At 47.5% G+C, this 25,957-nt stretch overlaps 1 protein-coding gene across 1 annotated transcript in view; it reads left to right on the top strand.

Moving 5' to 3' along the window:
• LOC147613403 (sodium/hydrogen exchanger 6-like) overlaps positions 1 to 25,957 on the top strand; it is an 83,295-nt gene that overhangs the window by 6,115 nt on the left and 51,223 nt on the right. The window lies entirely within an intron of this gene.

Genomic DNA, 25,957 nt, shown 5'->3' with positions numbered 1-25,957 from the left:
TATCTCTGAGGATGGAATCTCGATGGATCCAAAGAAGATTGAGGCCATTGTCTTGTGGCCCTACCGGAAAATGTGCATGAGCTTTCAAGTTTTCTTGGGCTGGCAATCTTTTATCGGCGTTTTGTGGAGCATTATGCTGGGGAGACCAATCCTTTGATAGATGCTACAAAGGAGGATTGGGTGTTTTGCTGTACTTCGGTAAAGCATGTCACCATTTGGCCGCCCAAGTTGTCTCCCCTATTTCGTCCCAAGGTATGGGAGAATAGGGAGCTTTGTGTTGCCCGTACTGAGGCCGTGAGTCATGTGAGTATTGCACCCACCGTCAACCGGCCAATTCGTAAGACGTGAGGTGGCATGGACAGGTGGGTATGCGGGAAGCTCCTCAATGCCGATGAAGACAGTCTCCTTGGTGGAAGAGGATCTCTAGGATTGGTTGGTAGACGAAGAGGTTTGAATGGTGGGCTTCTTTGCGGAATCACCTTCTCTCTTCTTCTTGCGACAGTCAGGCTGAATGCGCCTTTGTGACCACAAATGGTAAGTGAGATCCTTATGAGTAGGATTGTTAGCAGGTTTAGAGTTAACTTTGTTGCTGGTGGCATAGTCACAGGGGACGGAGAGGACGGAGGCTTCGAACGCTGGGACGTCGATTCGGGACGGATTAGAAACGGGGATGGCAGGGGACGGTCGGACGTCCCCCTGGAGGCGTCCCTCAGGGCCTTGGCCCTTGCCTCTCTCTTGCCTTGGCCTTTAGGCTTGGGCCTTGAGGCTTGGCCCTTGCCTCTCTCTCTTGCCTATCTAATATCTATATAAGAACAAGGCTACAAGGCTACAAGCACACACACACCCCTTCAACTTTCAAGGCTTCAAGCAAGTCTTTCTCTCTAGTCTCTTGGGTCTTGAGTCTTTGGCACTTTGCAAGTTTGCTCATTGCTCAAGCCTCAAGCTTTAAGCGGCAAGCCATAATCTATGAGTGTATCCACTCTGTCTAGTCTCTCTCCCTCAAGCTTCTTCTAACTTCCAACTTCCAAGTTCCAAGCCTCTCATGTTAGACATCATCCCCTTCTTGCTGGCTTCTTGTTTGGTGTCCTATTTTAGCCTCTAGGGCTGACCATGTTAGATAGAGGGGCTGGTCACCCCTCACATATGTTTTCCCATATTATTTCCCATTTTATGGAGTCTTGGGTATTTTTCCCTAGTCGTGGAGGACTTTTTCCCTAGTCCGGCTGCCTACTTTTGGGCATATATATAGCTGGCTTGCCTCCCTCATTTCTTACTGCTTGCTTAGCATTGTTTGCTGCAGTCCCTCACATACGAGGTTTTCTCCCCTCTTGCTCGGGACATGTATTCCTTTGGATAATGATATTGAGAGCAGGTTCTCACCTGTGTTTCCTCTCCATCTCTCTCTCTCACTCTCTCCCCCCTGTGTTTCCACTTTCCCTTCTTCCGCTGCACATTCTATCATGGTATCAGAGCGCCGGTGATCTTCAGTGTTGGATGCTCCCTCCTCTCCCTCGTGTGTTTTTTGCATTTTCAGAAAGGTGGACAGATCTGCGTTTTTTCTCAGCAGTGCTGTTGGTCGCTTGCCTCTTCCAGGCATTTCTTCTCAGCAGCCCGTGGTCTTCCATAGTCGGTTTGACCTCCCGAGACTTCCTTCACACCTGTTTTTTGCACTGTTTTCAGGGCAGCAGCACTTAGTGCTGCGTTTTTCTACAGGTGGCCGTCTACCCCCCCTTAGTGCTGGTCGCCTGTTTTGTACAGGCCAACAGTAGCATATTTGCTGCGTTTTTTCTTCTACAGGTTTCTGATGCTGATTTGCTGATCTGAGGCTTGGGTGTACCACATATCTCTACTGCTTTTCCAGATTCTGCCCGTTCTACAGCCCCTTTTACCTCTGTGTTTTCAGATTTACAGCCATGGTTACTGCGTTTTTTTGAATTGATTCTTGTTGGTAGCTCTACCTTCACCTGGGCTTCATCCGTTGGACCCGAAGGTGCCTTCTCTTCAGCGTTTTTCCTCATAGGAGGTGTGGACACTGGTTGACCTGAATTTTCAGGTTTGTAGCCCCTTGTTTGGCTGCGTTTTCTTCTCCAGTTGACACAGATCACTTGCAGAGGGGGTTTCTTGTTTGGATTGTGGCTTTGGAGGCAGTTTGGCACTTGAGGAGGATTTTGAATTTCTGATTTCAGTCAGCGTTTTTGCTGATTTTGGAGCATCTATACCTGCGTTTTTGTTCTTGGCCTACACGGTTTCCCGGTTTCGTCATGTTCCTTGCCTTCTGTTGGCGGTGGAGTGCTGTTTTTGTTGGACAGCAGTGTTTTGGCTGCGTTTTTGCTTCCCAAAGGAGTTTTCTACACTCAAAGAGGGTCCTTCTCCAGCTTCTTCACTTGAGGATCAGTTTCGGGAGCTGTTTTGTATCTGTGGAGACTTTCTTCTGTGACAGGAGTTTACAAATTTTGGAGGAGAGTTGTGATCTTTTCAAAGATCCTGAGCAGAGTTTCTTTTTTCCGAGCTTGTGTTCTTTGCAGTGTTTGCAAAACAAGGAGGGTGGTGTGATCCTTTCATATGGATCATTTGTTCGTTGCTGATTCTTAGGATCTGATTCTACTTATGGAACAGTCTTCTGCTCTTAGTGATGCTTTTGAGGACTTTGTTACCACTACAGTTTATATTCTTGCTTCCCTTCCTCATTGTGAGGATGGTTTTTTGGACCCAGTGGGATGCTTTGGATCTGTGGTTGCTAACCGTGCCTGGAGCATAGTGGTACTTCCAGAGTTTTTTGGATTTGGATCAGAATCAGGTTGGGCTTGTACCAGTCTGACGACATCATTTTTCAGAGGGGGATGTGGAGTACTTTCATCTTGCGATGTCCACCTGAGTGGCGTGTACTTATGTAGATCATTGGGAACTCATGGTACAGAGTTTGAGCAGTTGGACCCTATCTTTTCTACGGAGTCTTTACATCTTGCAATGCCGATCTTTTCAGGGGATGCTTTTGTACAACATTTGGCTACTCTTGGTACAGAGTTGGAGCAGATTGACTCTTTCTTTTTAGGGTTCTAGTGAGGAGCAGTTTGCTTCTCCCAGGATTGATTATATACAGGATCTGATCTTGGTTGGTTTTGAGGTTTTTCATACCTTCTCTAAGCTCGATACACGACGTTCGACTTTGGGGAGTGTTCTTACACTTGGGTTTGGAACCATTATTTGGAGCAGCACGTCGAAGCCTACATGGTTGTTTTCTTCCAGAGGAGCGGTGTACCTGGTGGCTTGTTCTGTTGCTTTTGTAGTTGAGTTCTTGAGGAGATTGCTTGTGGAGCTTTCTTGGTACCTATTTCTGCAGTCTTTCGTCTTTGATCGAGGACGACGTCTCTGGCTTCTTGGAGTTCACTCAGCATCTGGTGCTGAGAGGGGGTGTTAGACATCATCCCCTTCTTACTGGCTTCTTGTTTGGTGTCCTATTTTAGCCTCTAGGGTTGACCATGTTAGCTAGAGGGGTTGGTCACCCCTCACATGCCTCCCTTATTTCTTACTGCTTGCTTAGCATTGTTTGCTGCAGTCCCTCACATACGAGGTTTTCTCCCCTCTTGCTCGGGACATGTATTCCTTTGGATGATGATATTGAGAGCAGGTTCTCACCTGTGTTTCCTCTCCATCTCTTTCTCTCACTCTCTCTCGTGTTTCCACTTTATCTTCTTCCGCTACACATTCTATCATCTCACACAAGGCCCTACTCTCTACTCTCTAGACTCTCTCTCTCTCTCTCTCTCACCTCTCCCTCAAGCCTCTTGAGTCTTCCAACTTCCAAGCCTCTAGGCCTTTCTCTCTCTCTCTCTCTCTCTCTCTCTCTCTTTCAAGGCTCAAGGCTCAAGGCTCAAGCCATCTTCAACCATGGCATCCTCCTCACGTGCCAGGTCTTCCTGTAGAAGGACAACAGGATGGACATGGTGGGAGGAGGTTAACTACACCCCATCCGCTCATGGAGGCGGTTCTCAGCTATGGGCATGCAAGCTTTGCCTGTACCGGCGAACGGGTGGCGCCGACAAAGTGCGAGCTCACCTCTTGCATGAGAGTGGGCATGAGGTGAGGTTTTGCACGAATGTCATGCCGGAGAAGAGATGGGAACTTCTTGACAAGCTTGCCGTCTACGAGGCGGTCGAAGCGGCAAGAAGGACACCACGAGTGGCCGTAGATCCTGCGACGATGGGGAGAGGAACTCAAGCCTCGACAGTGGAGTCATGTGGTGGATTGGGATCATGCACGCCATCACCTTCACCATCGAGTCGGAATGTTGCTCCATCCACGACGCTGGCACCCTCCATCTCCACGGCCTCTCAAGCATTACGTGGCCCATGGCGACAATCTACACTTGGGGAGAATTGGAATCCCAAGTTGAAGGAGGAGGTGGATATGGCGGTGGCCCGCTTCTTCTACCACGAACACATTGCCTTTCAAACGGCTAGGTAAGTGCAATCGATCATTGCTAATTCATCATTCATGTTTTCATCATCCTAGTCCCCTTCGCATTAGTAAATTGCTTTCTTGAATAGGTCAGAATACTTCAAGGTCATGGTTAAGAAGATTGGGAAGTATGGCTCAACCTATACGCCTCCCTCATCCGAGAGCTTGCGCACTACATTGCTCGAGAAGGAGAAGCGCATTGTAGAGCAAGCGGCCGACAACACAAAGCGATAGTGGGAGAGGAACGGAGTCTCCCTCATTGTGGGTGGATGGAGTGACACCCGCAAGAGGAGTATTCATGGCGTGGTTGCATATTCCCGCGGAGAGATGTACTTCATCTCATCTCATGATACATCCGGCATCGGGAAGAGCGCGGATGTGCTTGCAGTAGAGTGGGTTACCACCATGGAGATCATTGGCCCCGAGCATGTAGTGGGCTTTGTTGCGGATGGGGAGCCTTCCAATAGGGCGGCTGGAGCTATCCTCCAAGGTATGTATGGACATGTCACAGTGTCCTTTTGTATGGCTCATTGCCTAAACAACCTCCTCAAGGACATAGGGGCATTGCCATGGATCAGCCCGCTCATTGAGGAGGCCAACACCATGCTCTCCTTTGTCCTCAACCACCAAAGACTTCGGCATGAGTTCAACAAGAGGTCCTCTCTCTCTCCTCAAATATTCTGACACCCGGTTTGCCTACAACTTCCTCATGTTGGGCCAGTTGAAGGATTGTAGCGGTGCTTTGAGGGGGCTTTTCCTTAGCGACGAGTTTGTCGACATGCAAGAGTCCCGTACAAACACTGGCCAAGAGTGTAGGTTGCGGGCGGATGACGCCTCTTGGTGGGAGCGTGTGAAGACCACGGATGCTATGGTGAGGCCCATAGTCCACCTATTGAGGATTGTAGACGCTATGCTACCATGCATAGGCAAGGTCTATGAGGCCATGGATCACATGATAGAGAAGTTGAAAGACTTCGTGCCTGACAAAGACAGATACGAGGAGATCCATGCCTTGTGTCTAGGAAGGTGGAATTCCTACTACTCTCCATTGCATGCAGCAAGTTATGTGGTGGACCCAGAATTCCAAGGCAACAAACAGGAGAGCGACCGGGAGGTGAGCGCTGGATGGAGGATCATCTTGGACCGTCTTGTGCCTGATGCATCGGTTAGGCGCCAGATAAGGGACCAGCTTTCCATGTACAGGTCATGTCATGGCTCCTATGGCTGTCATGATGCACAGCTCGACCGCTCCAAAGTTGGTGCTGCTCTATGGTGGGAGGACTTTGGTTCGGATGGACCGAAGCTACAGCGCATACTTAGCCAGGCTGTCAGCTCCTCTTGCTTGGAGCAACTTTGGAGCACCTACAACCACATTGCCTCTAGGAAGAGGAACCGACTCGGGGTAGAGCGTGCCAATGACCTTGTCTTCGTCAGCTCAAACTTGCGAATGCTTTGCAAGAGCGTGACCAAGAAGGCAGATCCCTTCACTGAGTGGGAGATGAGTCGACAAGAATAGCAACAAGAGGATGAAGTGCAGGAGCAGCATGCAGGATGAGAGTAGGATGAGCTTGATGCTTCTTTGGCACAAGCTACCCATGACCATGAGGCGAGCACTTCATGTGGATGATCATTCATGGATCATGATTCATGGGCCTTACTACTTAGCTCTAGCCTCTAGGCTCTAGGCTTTAGCACTTTTTGTCATTGACTCATTTGAGTCCGTCCATGTATTCTGCCTCCTTAAGGCTTAGTCCTGACTCTTGAGTCATGACTCATTTTGTATCTACTTAATTATTAATACAATCAACCGTCAACGCCTTCACTCTTCGATTGGCGTATTTTGTTAATATGACTCAAAAGCTTACCATTTTAGTGTAAATTTGTGCTCATTTTGATGTACTTCCAAAGTAGAATAAGTGTAGAGTAGAAAAACTTAAAAAAAAAGAAATAACAAAGAACACTTGACACCATCACTGGGGCTGGAAAGGCTCCCCCCCCCCCCTCCCCCCCCTTCCCCTTAATACTGTTGTATTTCTTGGAGTATTTATTTGTACAAGTGCTCACGGGCCCTCGGCCAGATTTCTCCATAACAAGGAGTGAATACAACTGGTAAACAATGAGATGTTATCGGAGTAGACCAAGTCACAGGTAACCTCCCACCTTCACTGGGTGAACACCTGCCCTCACTGGTCTTCCGGGACCGTGCACCAAAAGGCACGCCCGTACTAACGCCTGGCAAGGTGAAACACCGTGGAGGGAGCAATACCTGGTGCTCCTGAATCAGCTTTGCTCCCAGTTTTCCTCATACCCCAAATGACCTTTATTGGCTCCTCCAAAATATGAGGGCGCGGTCAGGGTAATCATGGGAAAAAGTCACTGTCCTGATGGCCTTTCTTAATGAAGGCAACAGGGTGTGATATTTTGCTTGACAAAACTTGTTCAAATAATATTTAATTTTAATTATTACTGAATCTAAAAAATTCAACGATAAATACCTGACAAATATTTAAATTCAATTCCTAGGAGAGAAGCTCATCCCCTTTTTATTGCACTCTCAAATTGTAGGCAGATCCTGGCAACAGTAGATGCTGGAAAGCAGTTGGTACAACTAAGGGTACAGTCAGGTACATGCAGGTACAACGGGTATAGCAGGTTTAGGTTGGTACAATTAGTGCAACAGGTACATCAAGTATAGGCTGGTACAACAAGTACAGCAAGTATATCAGGTACTACTGGTACAATAGGTATTGTTGGTACAACAGGTAAAGCTGGTACAGTTGGGTACAACAGGCGGGTACAACAAGTACAAGTGCAGTTGGGTACAACAGGGTAGGTACTACAAGTACAGGTGTAGGCGAGTACAACAAGTATAGGTGCAATCGGGTACAATAGGCGGGTACAACAAGTACATATGCAATCGGGTACAACATGCAGATACAGCAAGTACAGGTGTAGTCGCGTACAACAGGCGGGTACAGGCTGATAATAATAAGGTGGGTACTTTCCTTCAATCACACTCCCACCAACTATCCACGTGTGGGGGAAGAAGAATTACTTCATGCAATAATAACTATAAATGTTAAATAATGTTGGACACCCACATGAGAGCAAATGTCCAGCCAATGTTAAAATGTGTGTGAACACCCAACCTTATAATTATTAAGGTTGACATTACTTAAAGGATTTTACATTTGAAAAGGCCAAAAAAAGGGTAATACTTACCACCTGTTCACACGCCACACCAACTCATCAGCAAATAGCACACCCACGGTACATTTACTGGCACGACATAGCAGGCAAACACATAAGAACAAGTCATGCGAAAACAAGTTTATGCATGCAAACATAAATGCGTGTGCACATGTAATGGACGAAATCTCCCTTTCATGAAACTTGTACAAAGATTTCTTGTGCTGGCACGACAGAAATGTGAAGTCTTGTCCCAAAGGCAAAACACAAGTCCTGGCACGGGCCTTCCTATGGAGTGACAATCCCATAGACAAGGTCAGCATAAATATTAGTCCTACCATGGAGTGACAGTCCCATGGATAAGACGCAATCTTGGTTATACACGGGTGGCAGCAAATAGGCTCCTGTCCATATGGCACAATACTGGTCACACGGGTGGCACATAACTGGTTCCCGTCCATATGACACCAAATGACTGACCCTTTCACATGGGGCATTGGCCTGGCCACATGTGAACACGGTACAAATCTGGCCGCTCTATGGAGTGACAGTCCCATAGAAGTGGCTCCAGAAATGGAGATGCACCAAATGGTGACACAGGCTGCTGGTCGGCCAGTTCACTTTGAACCAAAAATGCCAAACCTAGCATTAAATGCTAGTGCTAACATTAAATGTTAGGCATAACATTTAATGCTGGCCGACTGGTTATTTTCACCTGCCTTGCTGCATGCTGAGTTGGCTGACTTCTGCCCATGATTTTATATGCTGAAAAAATAGCATTTAATGCTGTAAAATGCTATGCATGACATGTTTGCTGCCCCGCCTGCTGGCTGTTTGCACACAGCTCAAGACAGGTTGCAGACCATGTCCTATGGCTGCCCCTACTATTGGCCGATAGGGACATGTTGCCCCTGTATGCTGTTGGCTGCCTCATAGAGGGTCAAGGCTGTCAATAGCCCTTGACCAAGCCTCTGGCACAGCCACTGTTAGCAGTCATCTCGTGTCTGTATGTTTACACCAGGGCCTTTGTTGTGGGTGTGCCCGCCCGATTTAAGTGTTTTCTCATTTTTCCCCACTCTCCATATTTTTTCCTATTTTTTCCCTATTTTTAGCAGGTGTGGGAGGCTGTCTTGTGGTTCTTGGATTGATCCAGGTGATGGCCGACTGCTCCTGCTGCTCCCCGCTTCTCTCTGTAGCTGGCCGACTTCACATGTGTGCTGGCCGACTGGGTGTGCAACAGGTCGGGTATCTTCTAGTAGCTATCGGCTGTCCTTGCTACTGGCTGACTGGATCATAGGGGCCATATAAAATGGCCCCTTGCTCCCACATATCTCGTATTCAGCATTTCGGGATTACTTGTGTATATAGCAGAGTTAGTTCAGTACTTTTTCATTTTGTTGGGATGACAGAGGATACCCCATACAGGTACACCGATTTGTCTCATAGGCCGAGTTCGGTCTTTTGGAAGACGTTAATAAAATCTTTCTTTCTTTCTTTCTTTCTCCTTCTTTAATGCTGTGTTTTTCTGCAGTGCACTTGCTCTTGAGTTTTCAGATTTTGTCTTCATCTCCGTTGCATATTCTGACATGGTATCAGAGCTCTAGGCTCTTGATAAATCTTGGGAACTGTGTGAGCAAGAGGGGGGCTGTTTTGTTGCTGATTGGTGGACTGTTTTGGACCATTCGGGAAGAGGAGAAACAAGAGGAAGGTGGGCTGATTTACTGGACAGCCACTTGCAGGTTTAAGTTCTTTTTTCCCACGCACCCACCCTTTTCAGTTACACGCCCGCAATGGCAGATTTACTTGAGATGGTTGAGAAGCATGTGAAGATCCCGACACTCCCCACGTTCCCAGTGGACCGTCAGTTGGACGAGAACAACTACGGCATATGGAAGGTAATGATGGAATCTGTTTTGGAGTCTTACGACCTTGCTGATTTCATTGTTGTTGGGGTTCCACGGCCGGAGTTTAGAGGAAGGGGAGTTACCCTCGATTCGGAAGGAACACGAGGCACAGGCACAGTTGTGGGATCGTGTCAACGCTAGGGTCCGTTCTTTCATTTTCCTCAACTGCACACCGCAGATAATCAATCATATCAAGCATATGACGCTGGCCAGAGGTATATGGCAGCATTTGGCTTCTCTCTATAACAGGGTATCGCCCATGAAGAGGATCTCCTTGGAAGTACAAATGCGGGTGATGAATCCTGCAAAGTCGTCGACGATGTGGGAGCACATCAAGCTGTAGGCTCTTCAGCAGGAAGTTCTCCAAGCTGGGAAAGAGATATCATCGGAGGATATGGCCATCACGTTGCTGTCGCATTTGCCCTCTCAGAACTCAGCATTTTACTCTTCTTTGATTACCAGTGGGGGCAGGCTCAGCACCATCACATGGGAGGAGCTTGTGCCCATGGTCTTGGACCTGGAGGAAAGATTCACGAACCCTCCACAGGGCAGAGGTTCGGAGGCCTTAATTGGCCAATGGTCGAAAGGCCGGAATAATAACAAGAAGGGCAAAGGGAAGGCTTCATCGGAGAAGTCTTCTGGGAAGAAGCCTGACGCAGACTGAGAGAAACTGAAGGCTGAGAGGACCTGCGATGATTGTGGCGAGAAAGGCCACTATTGGAGGAAGTGTCCTAAGGGGACTGGGAAGAGTGCTGATTCTTCAGCTTCAGCTGCAAAGACTCCAGCCTTTGTGCACTTAGAGATGATGGACTCAGATGCTTCATCTTCTTCGAGCGAGGAGGCAGTTGGCTTCACCACAAAGGATACTTGGGAGTGGATTCTCGACAGTGGTGCTTCCAGGCACATGACTCCTTCCCGTGACTTCTTTTTGGATCTGAAACGGCAGTCAGGTTGCATTTTCATTGGCGACAATTCCACAATTCCGATACATAGTGAGGGCCGGATGGAGATCATTCCTGACGACAAGGGGGGTAAGCATTCCTCTCGTGTTCTTTACGTCCCAGCACTTGGTTTTCATCTATTGTCAGTGCATGAGGCATGCAAGACGGGCTTCGGGGTGGAGTTTGAGGAGCATTCAGTTGCTCTACGGGACCGCGAGACTGGCCAGGTTATTTGGGGAGGCGGCGTGGAGAATGGTATCTACAAACTCTCCGCACTCTCCTCTTGACAGGTTCTCAGGTTGGTGTCTTGTGGCACTTTCGGTTTAGCCACATAAATGTGGATACACTGCGGTGAGCTTTTCGGGACCAGATGGTGGTTGGCTTGCCAGATGTTGGCAGCAGGCAAGGATGTTGCAGTTCTTGCATACATGGTAAGCAACACATGGAATCTTTTCCGAAGCAGGCTTCCAGGTGGGCTTTGAAACCATTGGAGTTGGTTCACACTGACTTGTGTGGACCTATGCAGACACCATCCTTAGGAGGATCTCTATACTTCATGCTGCTTGTTGATGATTGTTCCAGATTCACATGGGTCTATTTCCTTTCTCAGAAGGACCAAGCCTTTGCTTGGTTCAAGGAGTGGCATGTGATGGTGGAGAAAGAGTCTGGATTGGTGGAGAAAGTCTCTCAGGTAAAGACTCTCCGGGTTGACAAAGGAGGTGAATTCTCTTCAAATGCTTTTGTGAGATTTTGTGCAGATAATGGCATCAAGAGGGAACTGGCCAGTGCAGGTTCGCCATGAGAGAATGGAGTAGTAGAACGCAAGAATAGGACTTTGGTGGAGATGGCGAGGACGATGTTGGAGCATCGTGATCTTCCACGTCCACTTTGGGGAGAGGCTGTGGCTACGGCTGTCCATATCCTCAACCGGTCTCTGACAACTTCAGTACCTAACATGACTCCCTTTGAGGCATATTTTGGCAGGAAACTTGATGTCTCCCATTTCCGTGTGTTTGGGAGCGATGCGTATGTACACATTCCGAAGAAGTAGAGGGGGAAGCTTGACTCCAAGTCCCAAAAGCTTATATTTGTGGGATATAACTCTCTTTCCAAGGGATACAGGTTGTTTGATCCAGAGAGGAATGAGATTGTTGTCAGCAGGGATGTGGTCTTTGATGAGCATGTTCTGGTTCCCACTGTTGATGAGCTGCCACTTCTTGGAGACCCAAAGGATTCTGATGATGATTCCCAATCTATTGTTCCAGCTGGACAACCACAGTCAGTTCAGGAGGTTGAGCCTGCAGCTGGAGTTGACTCTCTGTAGTAGGAGGAGGCTCCGCGTTCTGTTCGAGTACCCAGGTGGTTAGTTGACACTCTTTGGGAGTCAGGTGTCACGGAGGTTCCCTCCGAATGGACCATAGAGGACGGACCTCGAAGATCGCATAGAGTTCGTGACAAAAGTCATTCAGCGGAGCTTTTACAGGTAAACTATACTTTGATGTCTCGTGTCATGCGGGACAAAGAGCCCACTTCCGTCAAGGAAGCCCTTGCACAGGATACTTGAGGAAAGCCATGCAGGTGGAACTGGATGCCATCGAGAAGAACAACACTTGGGAGTTGGTACTGAGGCCGTCAAAACGGCAGTCATTGGTGTCAAGTGGGTCTTTAAGACCAAATATGCGTTAGATGGATCGGTGGACAAACACAAAGCCAGACTCGTGGCTAAGGGTTATACTCAGCGGCCAGGCATCGACTATGAGGATACCTTTGCACCGACAGCAAGGATGACCACGATTCGGACCGTTCTTGTCCTTGCTTCTTCTCAAAGGTGGCCTGTGTATCAGATGGATGTCAAATCTGCGTTCCTTAATGGTGACCTGCAGGAGGAGGTGTATGTTGAGCAGCCTCCAAGCTTTGTGGTTCCAGGATCACAGGTTAAGGAAGGCCTTGTATGGTCTTAAACAGGCTCCCAGGGCTTGGAATCAGAAGATCGATTCCTTCTTTCTCCTCCGGACTGGATTTCAGAGATCGGTTGCAGATCCCAACCTGTATCTCTTTCGGGAACGCGGCATGGTTACATTAATCATCCTTTATGTGGATGATCTCATTCTCATCACTGGCGGTCATGTGGAGCACGTTGGAGTGACGAAGGCTGCCTTGTCAAAGGAGTTTGAGATGACCGACTTAGGCTTACTTCACTTCTTCTTGGGATTGGAGATCTGACAGACCAAGAGGGGGTTTTTTTGTCTCTCAGCAGCGGTATGTTCATGAGTTGCTTGAGGCCTTTGGGATGGAGAACTGCAAGCCTATTATGTCACCGATGGACCCGAACACAAAGCTGACAGTGAATGATCCTTGTGAGCCAGTTGATGCCTCTCTGTACTGGAAGCTAGTTGGTTCATTGATCTGGTTGCTAAACACCAGATTGGACTTGAGCTTTTCCGTGGGGCTGGTGAGCTCATTCATGCATACGCCGTTGAAGTCTCATTGGGACGCAGGATTGCGGATCTTGCGGTATTTGTAGACGAAGGATCTTCGACTCTTCTACACAGGAGGGAGATTGATGGATGGAGTCAAGACTCCAAGGTTGGAGTGACTCAGATTGGGGAGGAGATCCAGACACGAGGAGATCCACATCAGGCTACAGTTTTTCTCTTGGCTTAGGAGCGGTTTCATGGAGCAGTAAGAGGCAGCAAGCTATTGCCTTATCATCAACAGAGGCAGAGTACCGGGCTGCTTGTGGTGCTGCTTGCGAGGTTGTGTGGCTGCGGAGGTTGCTTGGCGAGATTGGTTTCCAGAGAAGGAGCCCATAGTCATCCAGTGCGATAACCAGAGCTGTATAGCTATTGCTCGGAACACGGTCTTCCATGCCCGGACCAAGCACATAGAGATACAATAGCACTTTGTACGTGAGAAGACCTTGGCTGGTGACATCTTGCTTCTTTATTGTTTGACGGAGGACAATGCAGCGGACCTCTTCACGAAGTCTCTACCTCAGGCTATGCTCCGGCGGCACTCCAGCTCCCTGGGGTTGGTTCCACATCCAGGAGCTGAGAGGGGGTGTTAGCAGTCATCTCCTGTCTGTATGTTTACACCAGGGATCTGTTGTGGGTGTGCTCGCCTGATTTAGGTGTTTTATCATTTTTCCCCACTCTCCATATTTTTTTCCTATTTTTACCGGGTGTGGGAGGCTGTCCTGTGGTTCTTGGATTGATCCAGGTGATGGCCGACTTCTCCTGCTGCTCCCCGCTCCTCTTTGTAGCTGGCCGACTTCACACGTGTGCTGGCCGGCTGATAGATTCTGACCGACTGGGTGTGCAGCAGGTTGGGTATCTTCTAGTAGTTGTCGGCTGTCCTTGCTACTGGCCGACTGGATCATAGGGGCTATATAAAATGGCCCCTTGCCCCCACATATCTTGTATTCAGCATTTCGGGATTACTTGTATCCAATGATGACAAAATTGCAGCTTTTAAAGAGATACTGCAACAGACATTTGACATTTCTGACTTGGGGCTTGTACATTACTATTTGGGCATACAGTTTGTGCAGGATAACAGAGGCATTGGGTTGTTGCAATCACGGTATGTTGCTAAACTTTTGGAGAAGTTTAAATTTCAGGATTGCAAACCTATTAGTACTCCTATGGAGCCTGGGATGAAACTGTCACTACAAGATGACAGTATTTCCTTTGATGCCACTACATATGCTCAGGCTGTTGGGTGCCTTATTTACTTGTGTAATACAAGGCCAGATATTCAGTATGCAGTCTCTCAGTTGAGCAGATTCATGCACAGCCCGCGGTTGTCACATTGGCAAGCTGTGAAGCGTGTATTCCGTTATTTGCAGGGTACCTTGTCTCTTGGATTGCTTTATCCTGAGGGGGGTGACATGCAGTTATACGCTTACAGTGATTCAGATTGGGCTGGTGATTTTGATACCAGACATTCCACTAGTGGAAATTGTTTCTTTCTTGGCTCTTCATGCATTTCTTGGCTAAGCAAGAAACAGACCACAGTGGCCACTTCGTCTTGTGAGGCAGAGTACAGAGCAGCCTACACTACTACTGTTGAGTGTGTTTGGCTGCGTCGTCTCATGACTGATATGGATATTTCAGTGGAGGAGCCTACACCTATCTATACTGATAGTCAGAGTGCCATTGCTGTGGCCAGGAATCCTGTGTTTCATGCTCGCACGAAACACATTGAGATTCACTATCATTTTGTTCGGGAGAGACTCCAGGCAGGAGATATCAGTCTGATCTACTGTCCTACAGATCAGAATGTGGCAGACATCTTCACCAAGGCATTACCACGTCCGAAATTCGAAGCATTCCGCAGTGCTTTGAATTTGTTTCCTTTTGGTGGATGATGTACAGTGATCACATATCACTCCAGGGGGGTTTGTTGGGTTTTATGCTGTGTATGCACCCAGAGGAGTGCTAGTGATCATCAGTAGATTACTGGGGTACTTTTTACTTCAGTTAGTGGAGGTTTTTTCCCCAGTTTAGCTTAGTTTCACTTATATTCAGTTTATAGGTGTTTTGGTCCACCCGGCACATTTTATGGCCGGACATGTGAACACATCTCTTTAGGTCACTATTATGTGGCTATTGTACTACACATTTTTTATCAAGCTGAATACACAAAAGTCGTGTTCTTTCTATGTTGCTCTCCACGCCTGTTTGTAGCATCTCCAAACCCTAACCCTAACACCCCTTTTGCCTTCATGACTGACTATGACCTGTCCCGAACTGGGGATCAGATGATTATGACTATCTATAGGCCTAGACTTTTATAGGCTCCATATTGCACAGATCGGCCAGATGAATAGCTGTCGGCCAGTTTCATCTTGTCCATGACTTTATAAAATGCTAATAAAATCTGAATATTACTGGTCGGCCAGCCCTGATGATGATGCCCACTTCAAAATATATGCTGTCGGCCAGCTTCTTGATGCTTTATGATAGCAAAGCGATGACCAAACACTCCTGTGTGTGGGCTGCTTAGAGGCTGAGCCTGCTTTTGAGCCCGCTAGTGCCATGCAACTCTAGCATCAGTAGTTGCTAGCAAACCTATAGGCCAGTCTTATGGCAACCCTTCCCAAATTGGCACTTGGTCCTAGTTCCTCAACCACCATCATACGAGCTCAACTGAACTTCAGTAAGTATGATGGTAAGTGTGATCATTCTGTAGTCACACAGTTTATTCATCAATTTGTTGCATATTTTCCTTTAGCTAAAGTTTCAGATCCTCAAGACAAAGTCCACACCTCTCGGGAGAAGTCGTTACTTGGTGGTAGCATTGGTTAGATCTGCATATAGATCTAACCACATGCATGACTCATTATGTATGGGAGACTTTTGTATCACTTATAGTTTTGAGTTTAGTGTTCAAAAGGCTACATTCTAGCTAGATTTCATAGTTTCACTGCTTCTAGGGTGTGACAAGATTCTCGGCATTCAGTGGTTCAGAGGAGGGCATGCACCCATTCTTGATAGGCGGTAGGACACCTTCACAATTGTTGTTTACCTGAGCCCGTCATAATTCGCGGGGATAGGAGTATTCAAGGAATTCCTCTCATTTCACATATCCAGGCCTAGAGAGCTCTCAGAAAAGGGACCCGAGTGTGCGTTGATTTGGCAGGATTCCATATGAGGTAGTAGGATGCCTTGCATCTCTAGAGGTTTGACAGAAACTCAGTATGAAGGGCTTTGCGTGAATATATGCTCTTATGTGTGTGTGTGTGTGTGAGAGAGAGAGCATATCTTGACATAGAGTTCTACACCTACTATTGGGCACTGATGACGTTAGTGGGAATGTCGTATGCATAATGGAGTTGATCAGCAAGATCTCTCACCAGGCTAGTACCAAATCTAAAGTACCCCAAGCTTGTAAACGAGGTACACAAGTGATAAGTGTATATGATGGAGCTTATGATGTTCAACAATAGTTTAGTCACCCAAACCAGAGTAGAAACAACCCTAAGAGGCCGTATAGGGGAGTATGAACCAGGATAGATCCACGGTAGTGTGGCAACCACCGGACGACGTAGTACGGCAAGCAGCTGTAGTTCAACCAGCGCACAGCATCAACAAATTGTACGTCGCTAAATAGCAGTATGGCAGATCATGCATACGACGCAGAATAACAGATATTGGCGGTGGCGATTAGCAGGTCGCATAAATCTGGTGCAGATCAGCACGGCAGCAACAGTCGACAACATCAGATAGTACGACAGCGGTGGCAAGGCAGGCAGCGGCCAAACAGGCGGCGGTGATAAGCTCCATGCTTTGATGATGATGCTCAAGAGAGGTTCAAGCTTATTTTATACTTGAGAGGGTCTTGCTTTTTGCAAAAAAGCTAGCCAAGCTTTTGTTTTTACTTTCTGCTTTGCTTTTGCTCTTTTGCACTTTATATAATAAAATATTACTCAAATAAGGCCAACTTTTGCAAAGTTCTTTGTGCTTTGCTTTTCCAACTTTAGGACCTTGCTTTTTGGCCCTATAGTTTTTGCTTTTTGGTCCTGTTTAATGTCCTCTTGCTAGTGATGCTCTTGGCTCACGGTCAACTCAGTTTGACTTTTTGCTTTTCTTTGCTTTTTGACCAAAACAGGTGCTTTTCCATGTTTAAACCTTATGGTCCTTGTTCGCATGCCTTCTTCCACTGGTCCAGTGTCCTAACAAGGGTTCCATCATGTGAATAGAGCTAGGAAGGCCAAATAGATACATTCCCTCCCTCTTATATCACAATTGTCCTCAACTGCGGAGTACAAGTGTACCAAGCATATCAATATGTTCTAAGTACTAGCCCCATCTGGTGAGCTTGTGCATTTGGACATTCCCCATATCTGTGATGTCATCTGCTCATCTAGCAACATCTCAATACCTTATCTTTGACCAATGGCTTTGTTCTTGATGGTTTTCCTTTATGACCTGTTATATGTGTTAGAAAAAAGAAATCCATACTTACCTCCCGTAAAAACTAGACATAATGTAGGCAACAAACAATTATGCATCATTCGTGTCTACTGGGTATTCTAGGTACTGGCCAAAATAGTCTAGAGCCCAGTGGACTATCACATGCCATAAATCCAAGCATTGTCCATGCATCAAAAACAACACACAAAATCAAAGAAATTCAAACATACAAAAGTATGCAATGCACATGTAAAGATCCTCTTGTTCATGGATTGTTCTGTCGAGCATTTGGTCTCATCGGAAACCGCTGCTGAGCTATCCGGCTCTCCAAGGAAATCGCTTAGTCAATCATAGCCACTCATTTGGGTCATCTGGTCACTATGACTGCCCGAGTGTTTATCAATAGTCATTTTGGCCATCTGGTCTCTTGGACTGCCCGACTGTCAAATAGTCATCGGGGCCATCTGGTCTCACCATTGACCGCCCGACTATCAAATTCAACATAGTCATCTGGGCCATCTGGTCACTATGACCGCTTGATTGTGAAATCCAAGGCATTTGGCACAAAGGCCGCCCAATGGCTCATCTGGCATCATTGCTACTCAAATACAAATCTTGCTCCTTGGGTCATCTAGTATGCAGCCGACCCAAACTAGAGCATGTCCAATTAACCCTTACATAAGCAAAATAATAATCAATTACATTCCAATATATACAATGAAGAGGGCTAGAGGTACAATCCCTCCCTCTTGGATCTGTCTTGTTCTCAAGATGTCTATGTCTGGACTCCAAATACGTCTGGACCAACTGCTTCCTCATAAGCTCGAAGTATCTCTAGATAGTCCTTGAAGTACTCCTTTGGCATCCATTTCGTATCCGATGGCGAAGAATTCTTAAATTTCAAGAGGAACTTTCTGACCACTGTCTTTTTTTTTTTTTTCCATGAAAAGATTTTTTCATTAGTTATAAAAAGAAAAAAGCCCAATGGGCTACAAACCCTCTCCTACTCTTAAGAAGGCAGAGCAGAGATCCAATCAAGGCAGCTAGGGAGGTGCATAAAAGTACAAATAACTGAGAGGCTATATCATACAATAGGAGGGGGGAAAATCCAAACAGGTGGCCTGCAGTGCCAGCGGGGGGTACCGGCGTGTAGAGTATAGAAAGGGCCGCTGCGCCAAGTGGTGTGGAAGGCCTAGCGTCGCAAGATCGCTCGATCCGAGTCGCCCCGGATGCGGTCATATTGGCCTCGCAGTGTGTGAATCAACTCCTGCCAGATAGCCCGAACAGTCTCTGCTGGTGGCTCCAGTCTCCCCTCAAAGGCCCTGAAACAACGTGCTCTCCAGGTGAACCATATGGTGAGGCTGCTGAGGAGCTCCCATCATAAATCCCTCTCCTGTGTCCAGCCGGCTGTCGAGAAATCCGGTGAAGAAACAAGGCGAGGCTGGCCCCCAATGAATCTGATGGCCTGGCTGGCCTGCTCCGTCTCGTATCCCAAAGCTAGCCCTGACGAAGTCGACCAAGCAGCGGCTCCCCACGTATACATTCCCTCTGGAGAGAGGGGGACCAAAATGCGCAAAATCCTCGGGCAAATCTGCTGCGCCTGTGGACAGTTCCATAGGCAATGTCGTTGTGTCTCCAATGGGTGGCCACATCGGGCGCAAGCCGGCGGAAGGCCACTGTAGACAAGCCAGGTGCCAACTGTAGAGCCCCTGTGGGCAACCAGCCACCACTGGAAAGCCGAGATCCTGCGTGCCTGTCTGCTAGCTCAGAGCCTAGTCCAAAAATCCTCCAGGAACTCCTGTGAGAGTCCCTGTAGCTGCCATGCAGCTGGAGAGACCGTCCTCCTCGTAGTCAAAATATGCCTCCCCAACCAAACAGTGTACTGGAAAAAGGTGATATCTGTGGCCTCGGGGGACGCATAAGGATCATGCCACTCGTACTTGCCAGGGTCCCGCTAGAGCCGGGCCAAGGGGCGCGCAGCATATGCCCATATGCACTAATCAGAGTCCACATCTGCAAGGTCTGGATCAATATGCCACTTCTGAGAAGCGGTGGCCACTACCCGTATCCTTTGAAAGATGCACTCTGCAACCAAAGGCGACTCCGCCTCCACTCTCTGAAGTCTGCCCTCATCCTGTATCTCATAGTAGAGGCATCTACCATCCTCAGTGCAAGCTCTGACAGCAATCAGGATCTCCAACTGTGTAAAGGCTCCCATCCACCGTGGGGCCGCTGGCTCAAAAGGCGTGAACCACTCCTCAGTGAGAGCCTCCTGAATGTCATCCCTCATAATCAGCCCCCCTCTGAAATGACTCAGCCTCTCCGCCTGGATCTCCTCCGGGAGACTGCAAAAGGCCTGCCAATCTCCAAAACTGCGTGCTGGGCGTGCCGCCAATGGTCCCCAGGCTAGACGAGGCCGAGAACCCAGCATATGACCCTGCTCTGTGCGTACCGCGGGGCTCCAGATGAGCGGCTGTCTGGCCCGCTCCTCCTCACAAGTGGGAGGTCTCTGAGAAAGCCCCGGTCTTAGCAACTCCCAAGCTCGCAGGATACTCAAGGCAAATCTGTCCTCCCATCCTCTACTGAGGCCTGTCCTCCTCATCTCTGTGAAGATCCATCGTATCTCTGGTGCCCAAGTGTCCCCTACTGGGGGAGCTCTAGCCTGCACAGCTGAAAAAGAAGCTCCTTCCAAGGCTCAGCGCTTGGAAGCAGCCCCTGAACAATAAGCTTCCCCAACAAGGCTCTACTCTGATCAGTTGGATCTATAATGCCCAAGCTCCCCTGGGCCAGTGGAAGAGTAATAACTGCCCAAGCAACCTTAGCCCGGGCCGGCTGACCATCCCGCCCAGACCAAAGAAAGTTCTTGATCAGCCTCTGTACCTGGCTGATGCAAGAGCTCGAGAAAATCCAACAAGACGTGATATACCACATAGTCGCTAAAAGCACTTGATTTGTCACCACCACCCTCCCAGCCAAGGAAAGCCGAGCTGTACTCCAATATAAAAGCTGGAAATTCATCCTCTAGCATAGAGCCCATAGACTTACAATTACTTCCATTATCTGTCACCACCTGCACAACATTCTCAGGCCCAACTTGCACTATAGCCTCCCTTATATGTGTCCAAATAAATGCACCTGTAACTGTGAGACTTGGGAGGGAGGCATCAATGGCTTTCAAAAACATAGTGCCTTTGCAGCATGACACCAAAACATTGTATACATTTCTCCTGCGTACATCTGACCACCCATCACACAATATAGTGCAGCCATACTTTTTCCATGTTTCCTTCAAGGGCTCTAGCTGCACTTCTATGCATGATTTTTCCCGCTTTAGCTCTCGTGTCCGCAGAGCCTCAGATGTAGGGCCATCCCACTCGCATCCAATGCGGCTGATGGCCCTCATGGTCTTCCTCCATTGATTTGTCTTGGCCACATGAAAGGGAATGGCACACCGTATGAACATCCGGGTGAGCTCCCTAGTTGCCTCTGCAATTGCTTGCTTTTGAAATCCTGCTTGGATGCTAGCCCTTTGTACAGTATTTATTGGAGGGGTGTCTTGTGAAAGTGAGACATCACCTGGCAAAGGAGTCCTCCTTGCATGCACACCCGACACTGAGGTAGAGGAGAAATCTGATCCTGTGTCTCTGCCTCTGGCCCTCTTTGCTGCTGCTGCTTGACTTGAACCAGCTTCATGCTCTTGACCACCCATTGCTGTAGATACTTCCTCTTCGGGAATGGCCAAACGCTTTCGCCTCCACATTTCAAGGCTTTTCCGAACATCTAGAGGAACAAAGGGGCATGGCCCTACATCTTTGTTTGGAACATGAGCAAGATGGTCCTTCACACGGGTGACACTCCCCGTTTTGACCAACCCACAGTATTTACATCTCCATTTCCTGGAGCCACCAGATCCTGCATAAGCCCCCACTTGCTCCACATGCTGCCAAAAAGGATCCGGAGTCCGAGCCATGTTACTTAACTTACTTGTGCGGTTCGAGGTCGGAAGACTCGGAGAGATTCGAGAAGTGGAGGCTGTTTTTCTGGTCCTGCAGGCTGCGAGCAAGGTGTGACTCCTTCTTGCTTGGTAGAGCTTAGATGGCAAAGGTGGAGGCCCCAAGTAGAGAGGTAGAGGGCGTGGTAGAGGACTGATGTGGAGGTAGAGGAGTAGAGGGCAAGGTAGATGGGTAGAGCAGCTCCAAACAGGCGGCGGAAAGAAGGCGCAAAATGCCGGCGAAAGAGAGCACGCGGGTTTCTAAACCCTTGAAAAAATAAAACTTGGAAACGCCGTTTCCGTTTCTGGAAACGTTTCCGAAACGTTTCCACGTTTCGGTGGTCCAGAAACGCCGTTTCTGGAAACTATGGCTACAGCCTTGACACGGCTGGGAGAGACACGAGCGAGCATGTTGAAGTCTCCCCCAACACACCAATGTGCGGCTTCGGGCAATGCATCTGTAACAAGGGTCCAAAACTCTGCTCTGTGTCACCAGCCTGGACATTTCCCAGTTTGAAAAGGGGTCTGGTGGACTCCAGGATGCTTAAATATTTGGAAAGTACAAGCTTTGGGAATGGGGGATTATCCTAGAATACAAAGGACCACACTCCTAAAATTTAGGAGAGTTGCTATTTTTGGCCCGACTCCGATGGGAATTCTGTTCGCGTCATTACATCTGGAATTAAGCAGATACCAAGAGTTGGCAAAGTGCCTACGACAGAATGTCTACCAGTTGGGATATTTTTAGAGGTAAAGATTATGGAAGGACCCTACATGTGGCAAGATAGTGGACCAAAGTGAGACAAGTGGCCTGACACTTGTTAGAAAAAGGATCAAAGTGAGACAAGTGGCCTCACACTTGTCACTTCAGCTATTGTGTGCCTCTCCACTTGTCATTGTAGCCTTCTCTTGCCATTTTAGCTCATGGGAGGCCCAAATCTATAAATTGGAGCCCCCTCTCTTCATTAATGGAGGCTCTCTTGCTGCACACTACCCTCTACCACCGTTGAAGGCTTCTCTAATGATGGCTACTCTCTTTCTCTCTCACTTGAAGGCTGCCCATGAAGAATACCGGCTGTATGGGACTGTTTTGGAGGCTTCCATCGCGAAGAAATACTGAAGGCAAGGGTATTCAATCATTTATTATGATTTCTAGCCATCGTATGTGTTGTACCAGCATTTGTACCTGCTGTACCTGCTGTACCAGCCACCGTACCGGCTGTACCAGCCACTGTACTTGTACCAGCCACCGTACCGGCTGTACCAGCCACTGTACCTGTTGTACCAGCTGAATGGAGAGTTGTAGTTGCTGTACTAGCTCTATTGCATGAAGACCCGTGGTTTTTGGGGAAGAATCAGTACCCTCATGGAGGTATATGGATTATATTGTTGGCTCGGCATTTCTACAGCCTATGTTCCGGCTTGGTTGCCTTGTGTTGGGCTGTGTTATGGCATTTGTATATGGATAATCCGGCATCTCCCGTGGGGAGAGTAAGGCCCTCAAAGCTTGTACATGATATTATTCTCCTTGGGTAATAAAATACTCCAAGGGGGGGGTCGGCCCATTTCGGCCTCTATGCGGTGTCACATGTGCAAGATCCATTTTCAGCATTTGTGGATGTTTTGTCCAGCTTTATGTTTTATGCAAAGTGATGATGGATATGTGTTAAGGCTGTGGCCATGTTTAAGTGTTTTAATATGCATTGATGGTATCAACAAGTGTGTCAAAGGTCCTAGTCCCCCGGGCATCCCCCGCCGCTGCGAGGTACATTGGTATCAGAGCATAGGCTTTCTTGGAAGTAGAGGCTTCCTTCTATCAATAAGGAAGAGAAAAGATCTCGAGTGGGGACCACACTTACCATCATTGCTATTAAGCGTGGCCAGCCACTTCAGAGCCTATGAAGCAAGAGCATGAGCAATAGACAGCTTGGTCTAAGGATTTATGAATTCACAAAATTTATCTTGGAAGTATGGAGTTGGCTTTATTTGCACACGTTTAGCACTCTTTCCATATGGATATTGTGGATTATATTATCAAGCTTACAGGCAAGCTATATGGAGATATATCTCGAGATATCTTAAGGATATGGTGACGAGATATTTCTTTTGGCTTCATGACCAACCTGGCAAAGAAAAGCTAGGTATACTTTGAGTTTGCAAAGTTGGTGCTTTGGCTATTTACTATGAAGTGTTTTTGATGTTCACTAACCCTTGTATAGCTATGCAAGGAGAAAGGTGTTGTTGTTTGCCTTGAGATGGTTTCAGGGAAACATTGTTTATGGCTCCCTTTAACGGGATGAATTCTTTTCATGGCTCCCTTTATTGGGATGGATTATATCTATGGAGATTTCTTTCTTGGACGAGATTTATATAGATATTGGGCTTCACAAGCAATTTCTATGGACGAATCTGTCCGAGTTTATAGAGAAGAAATCTTTGGATATCTCATGGATATGATGCTTTTATGGATAAAGTCCACCTCTACTCCAAGGTTTATGGATTATGTTTATGGCTCCCTTTTACTGGGATGGATTATTCTTTTTGGCTCCCTTTATTTGGGATGCATTGGACTTATGGAACTCATGGTTCACTTACCTTGTGTAGTGTTCTCTTGTCCTACGTGCTCTCTTGAAGATTGTTTCTACCATGTGAGGGTGGAACAATAGAGAGCAGATGGAAGGGAACATGGGCACTTCAAAGGGTAGTGACAAGCACAACATACCCTGTGTAGTGTTCTCTTGTCCTACGTGCTCTCTTGAAGATTGTTTCTACCATGTGTGGGTGGAACAATAGAGAGCAGATGGAAGGGAACATGGGCACTTGAGAGGGTAGTGTGAGTTGGTGGCCGAAATGCCTATAAACTATGTGTAGCAGAAATGCGTATGGAACACCAGGTTATCTATGCCTGCGAGTGGTTGTTTTCAGGACTCCTTGTTTAGCCGCCCTGTGTAGTATTTCTCTTGACCTAAGTGCTCTTCAAGATGTTGCTACCTTGCTTGGTAGAACATAGAGCCAATGGTAGAGAATATGGGCACTGAAGTCGGGCCGGGCGTCAAGGCAGTTCCTTGGTGATCTACATCGACATACCATTGTTTTCTAAATGTTGAATTTCATATGCATTGGCATAGATTATGCTATCTGGACTTATGGGACTGTTTTGTCTCACCCATTTATCTTGGGACATGATTTTGATATTGGTATTATGGAGACTTATTTAGTCTCGCCCATTTCTTTGGGACATGGATTCTTCAGTTATATTGGATTTTTGAGACTGTCTCGTCTCGCCCAATCGATGGGACATGATTATATCTTGAATATATGGCTTGAAGCTTAAAGTTGCGGACAACTTTTAAGAAGTTGGGGAGGATGTCACCAGCCTGGACATTTCCCAGTCTGAAAAGGGGTCTGGTGGAGTCCAGGATGCTTAAATATTTGGAAAGTACAAGCTTTGGGAATGGGGGATTATCCTAGAATACAAAGGACCACACTCCTAAAATTTAGGAGAGTTGCTATTTTTGGCCCGACTCCGATGGGAATTCTGTTCGCGTCATTACATCTGGAATTAAGCAGATACCAAGAGTTGGCAAAGTGCCTACGACAGAATGTCTACCAGTTGGGATATTTTTAGAGGTAAAGATTATGGAAGGACCCTACATGTGGCAAGATAGTGGACCAAAGTGAGACAAGTGGCCTGACACTTGTTAGAAAAAGGATCAAAGTGAGACAAGTGGCCTCACACTTGTCACTTCAGCTATTGTGTGCCTCTCCACTTGTCATTGTAGCCTTCTCTTGCCATTTTAGCTCATGGGAGGCCCAAATCTATAAATTGGAGCCCCCTCTCTTCATTAATGGAGGCTCTCTTGCTGCACACTACCCTCTACCACCGTTGAAGGCTTCTCTAATGATGGCTACTCTCTTTCTCTCTCACTTGAAGGCTGCCCATGAAGAATACCGGCTGTATGGGACTGTTTTGGAGGCTTCCATCGTCGCGAAGAAATACTGAAGGCAAGGGTATTCAATCATTTATTATGATTTCTAGCCATCGTATGTGTTGTACCAGCATTTGTACTTGCTGTACCTGTTGTACCAGCCACCGTACCGGCTGTACCAGCCACTGTACTTGTTGTACCAGCCACCGTACCGGCTGTACCAGCCACTGTACCTGCTGTACCAGCTGAATGGAGAGTTGTACTTGCTGTACTAGCTCTATTGCATGAAGACCCGTGGTTTTTGGGGAAGAATCAGTACCCTCACGGAGGTATATGGATTATATTGTTGGCTCGGCATTTCTACAGCCTATGTTCCGGCTTGGTTGCCTTGTGTTGGGCTGTGTTATGGCATTTGTATATGGATAATCCGGCATCTCCCATGGGGAGAGTAAGGCCCTCAAAGCTTGTACATGATATTATTCTCCTTGGGTAATAAAATACTCCAAGGGGGGGGTCGGCCCATTCCGGCCTCTATGCGGTGTCACATGTGCAAGATCCATTTTCAGCATTTGTGGATGTTTTGTCCAGCTTTATTTTTTATGCAAAGTGATGATGGATATGTGTTAAG

Source organism: Cibotium barometz, chromosome 43, assembly GCF_041138505.1.
Source record: "Cibotium barometz isolate CiBa-2024 chromosome 43, ASM4113850v1, whole genome shotgun sequence".
Classification (NCBI taxonomy): Eukaryota; Viridiplantae; Streptophyta; class Polypodiopsida; order Cyatheales; family Cibotiaceae; genus Cibotium; species Cibotium barometz.
Note: the sequence above shows the minus strand (reverse complement) of the source record. Positions and strands in the feature narration are given on the sequence as shown.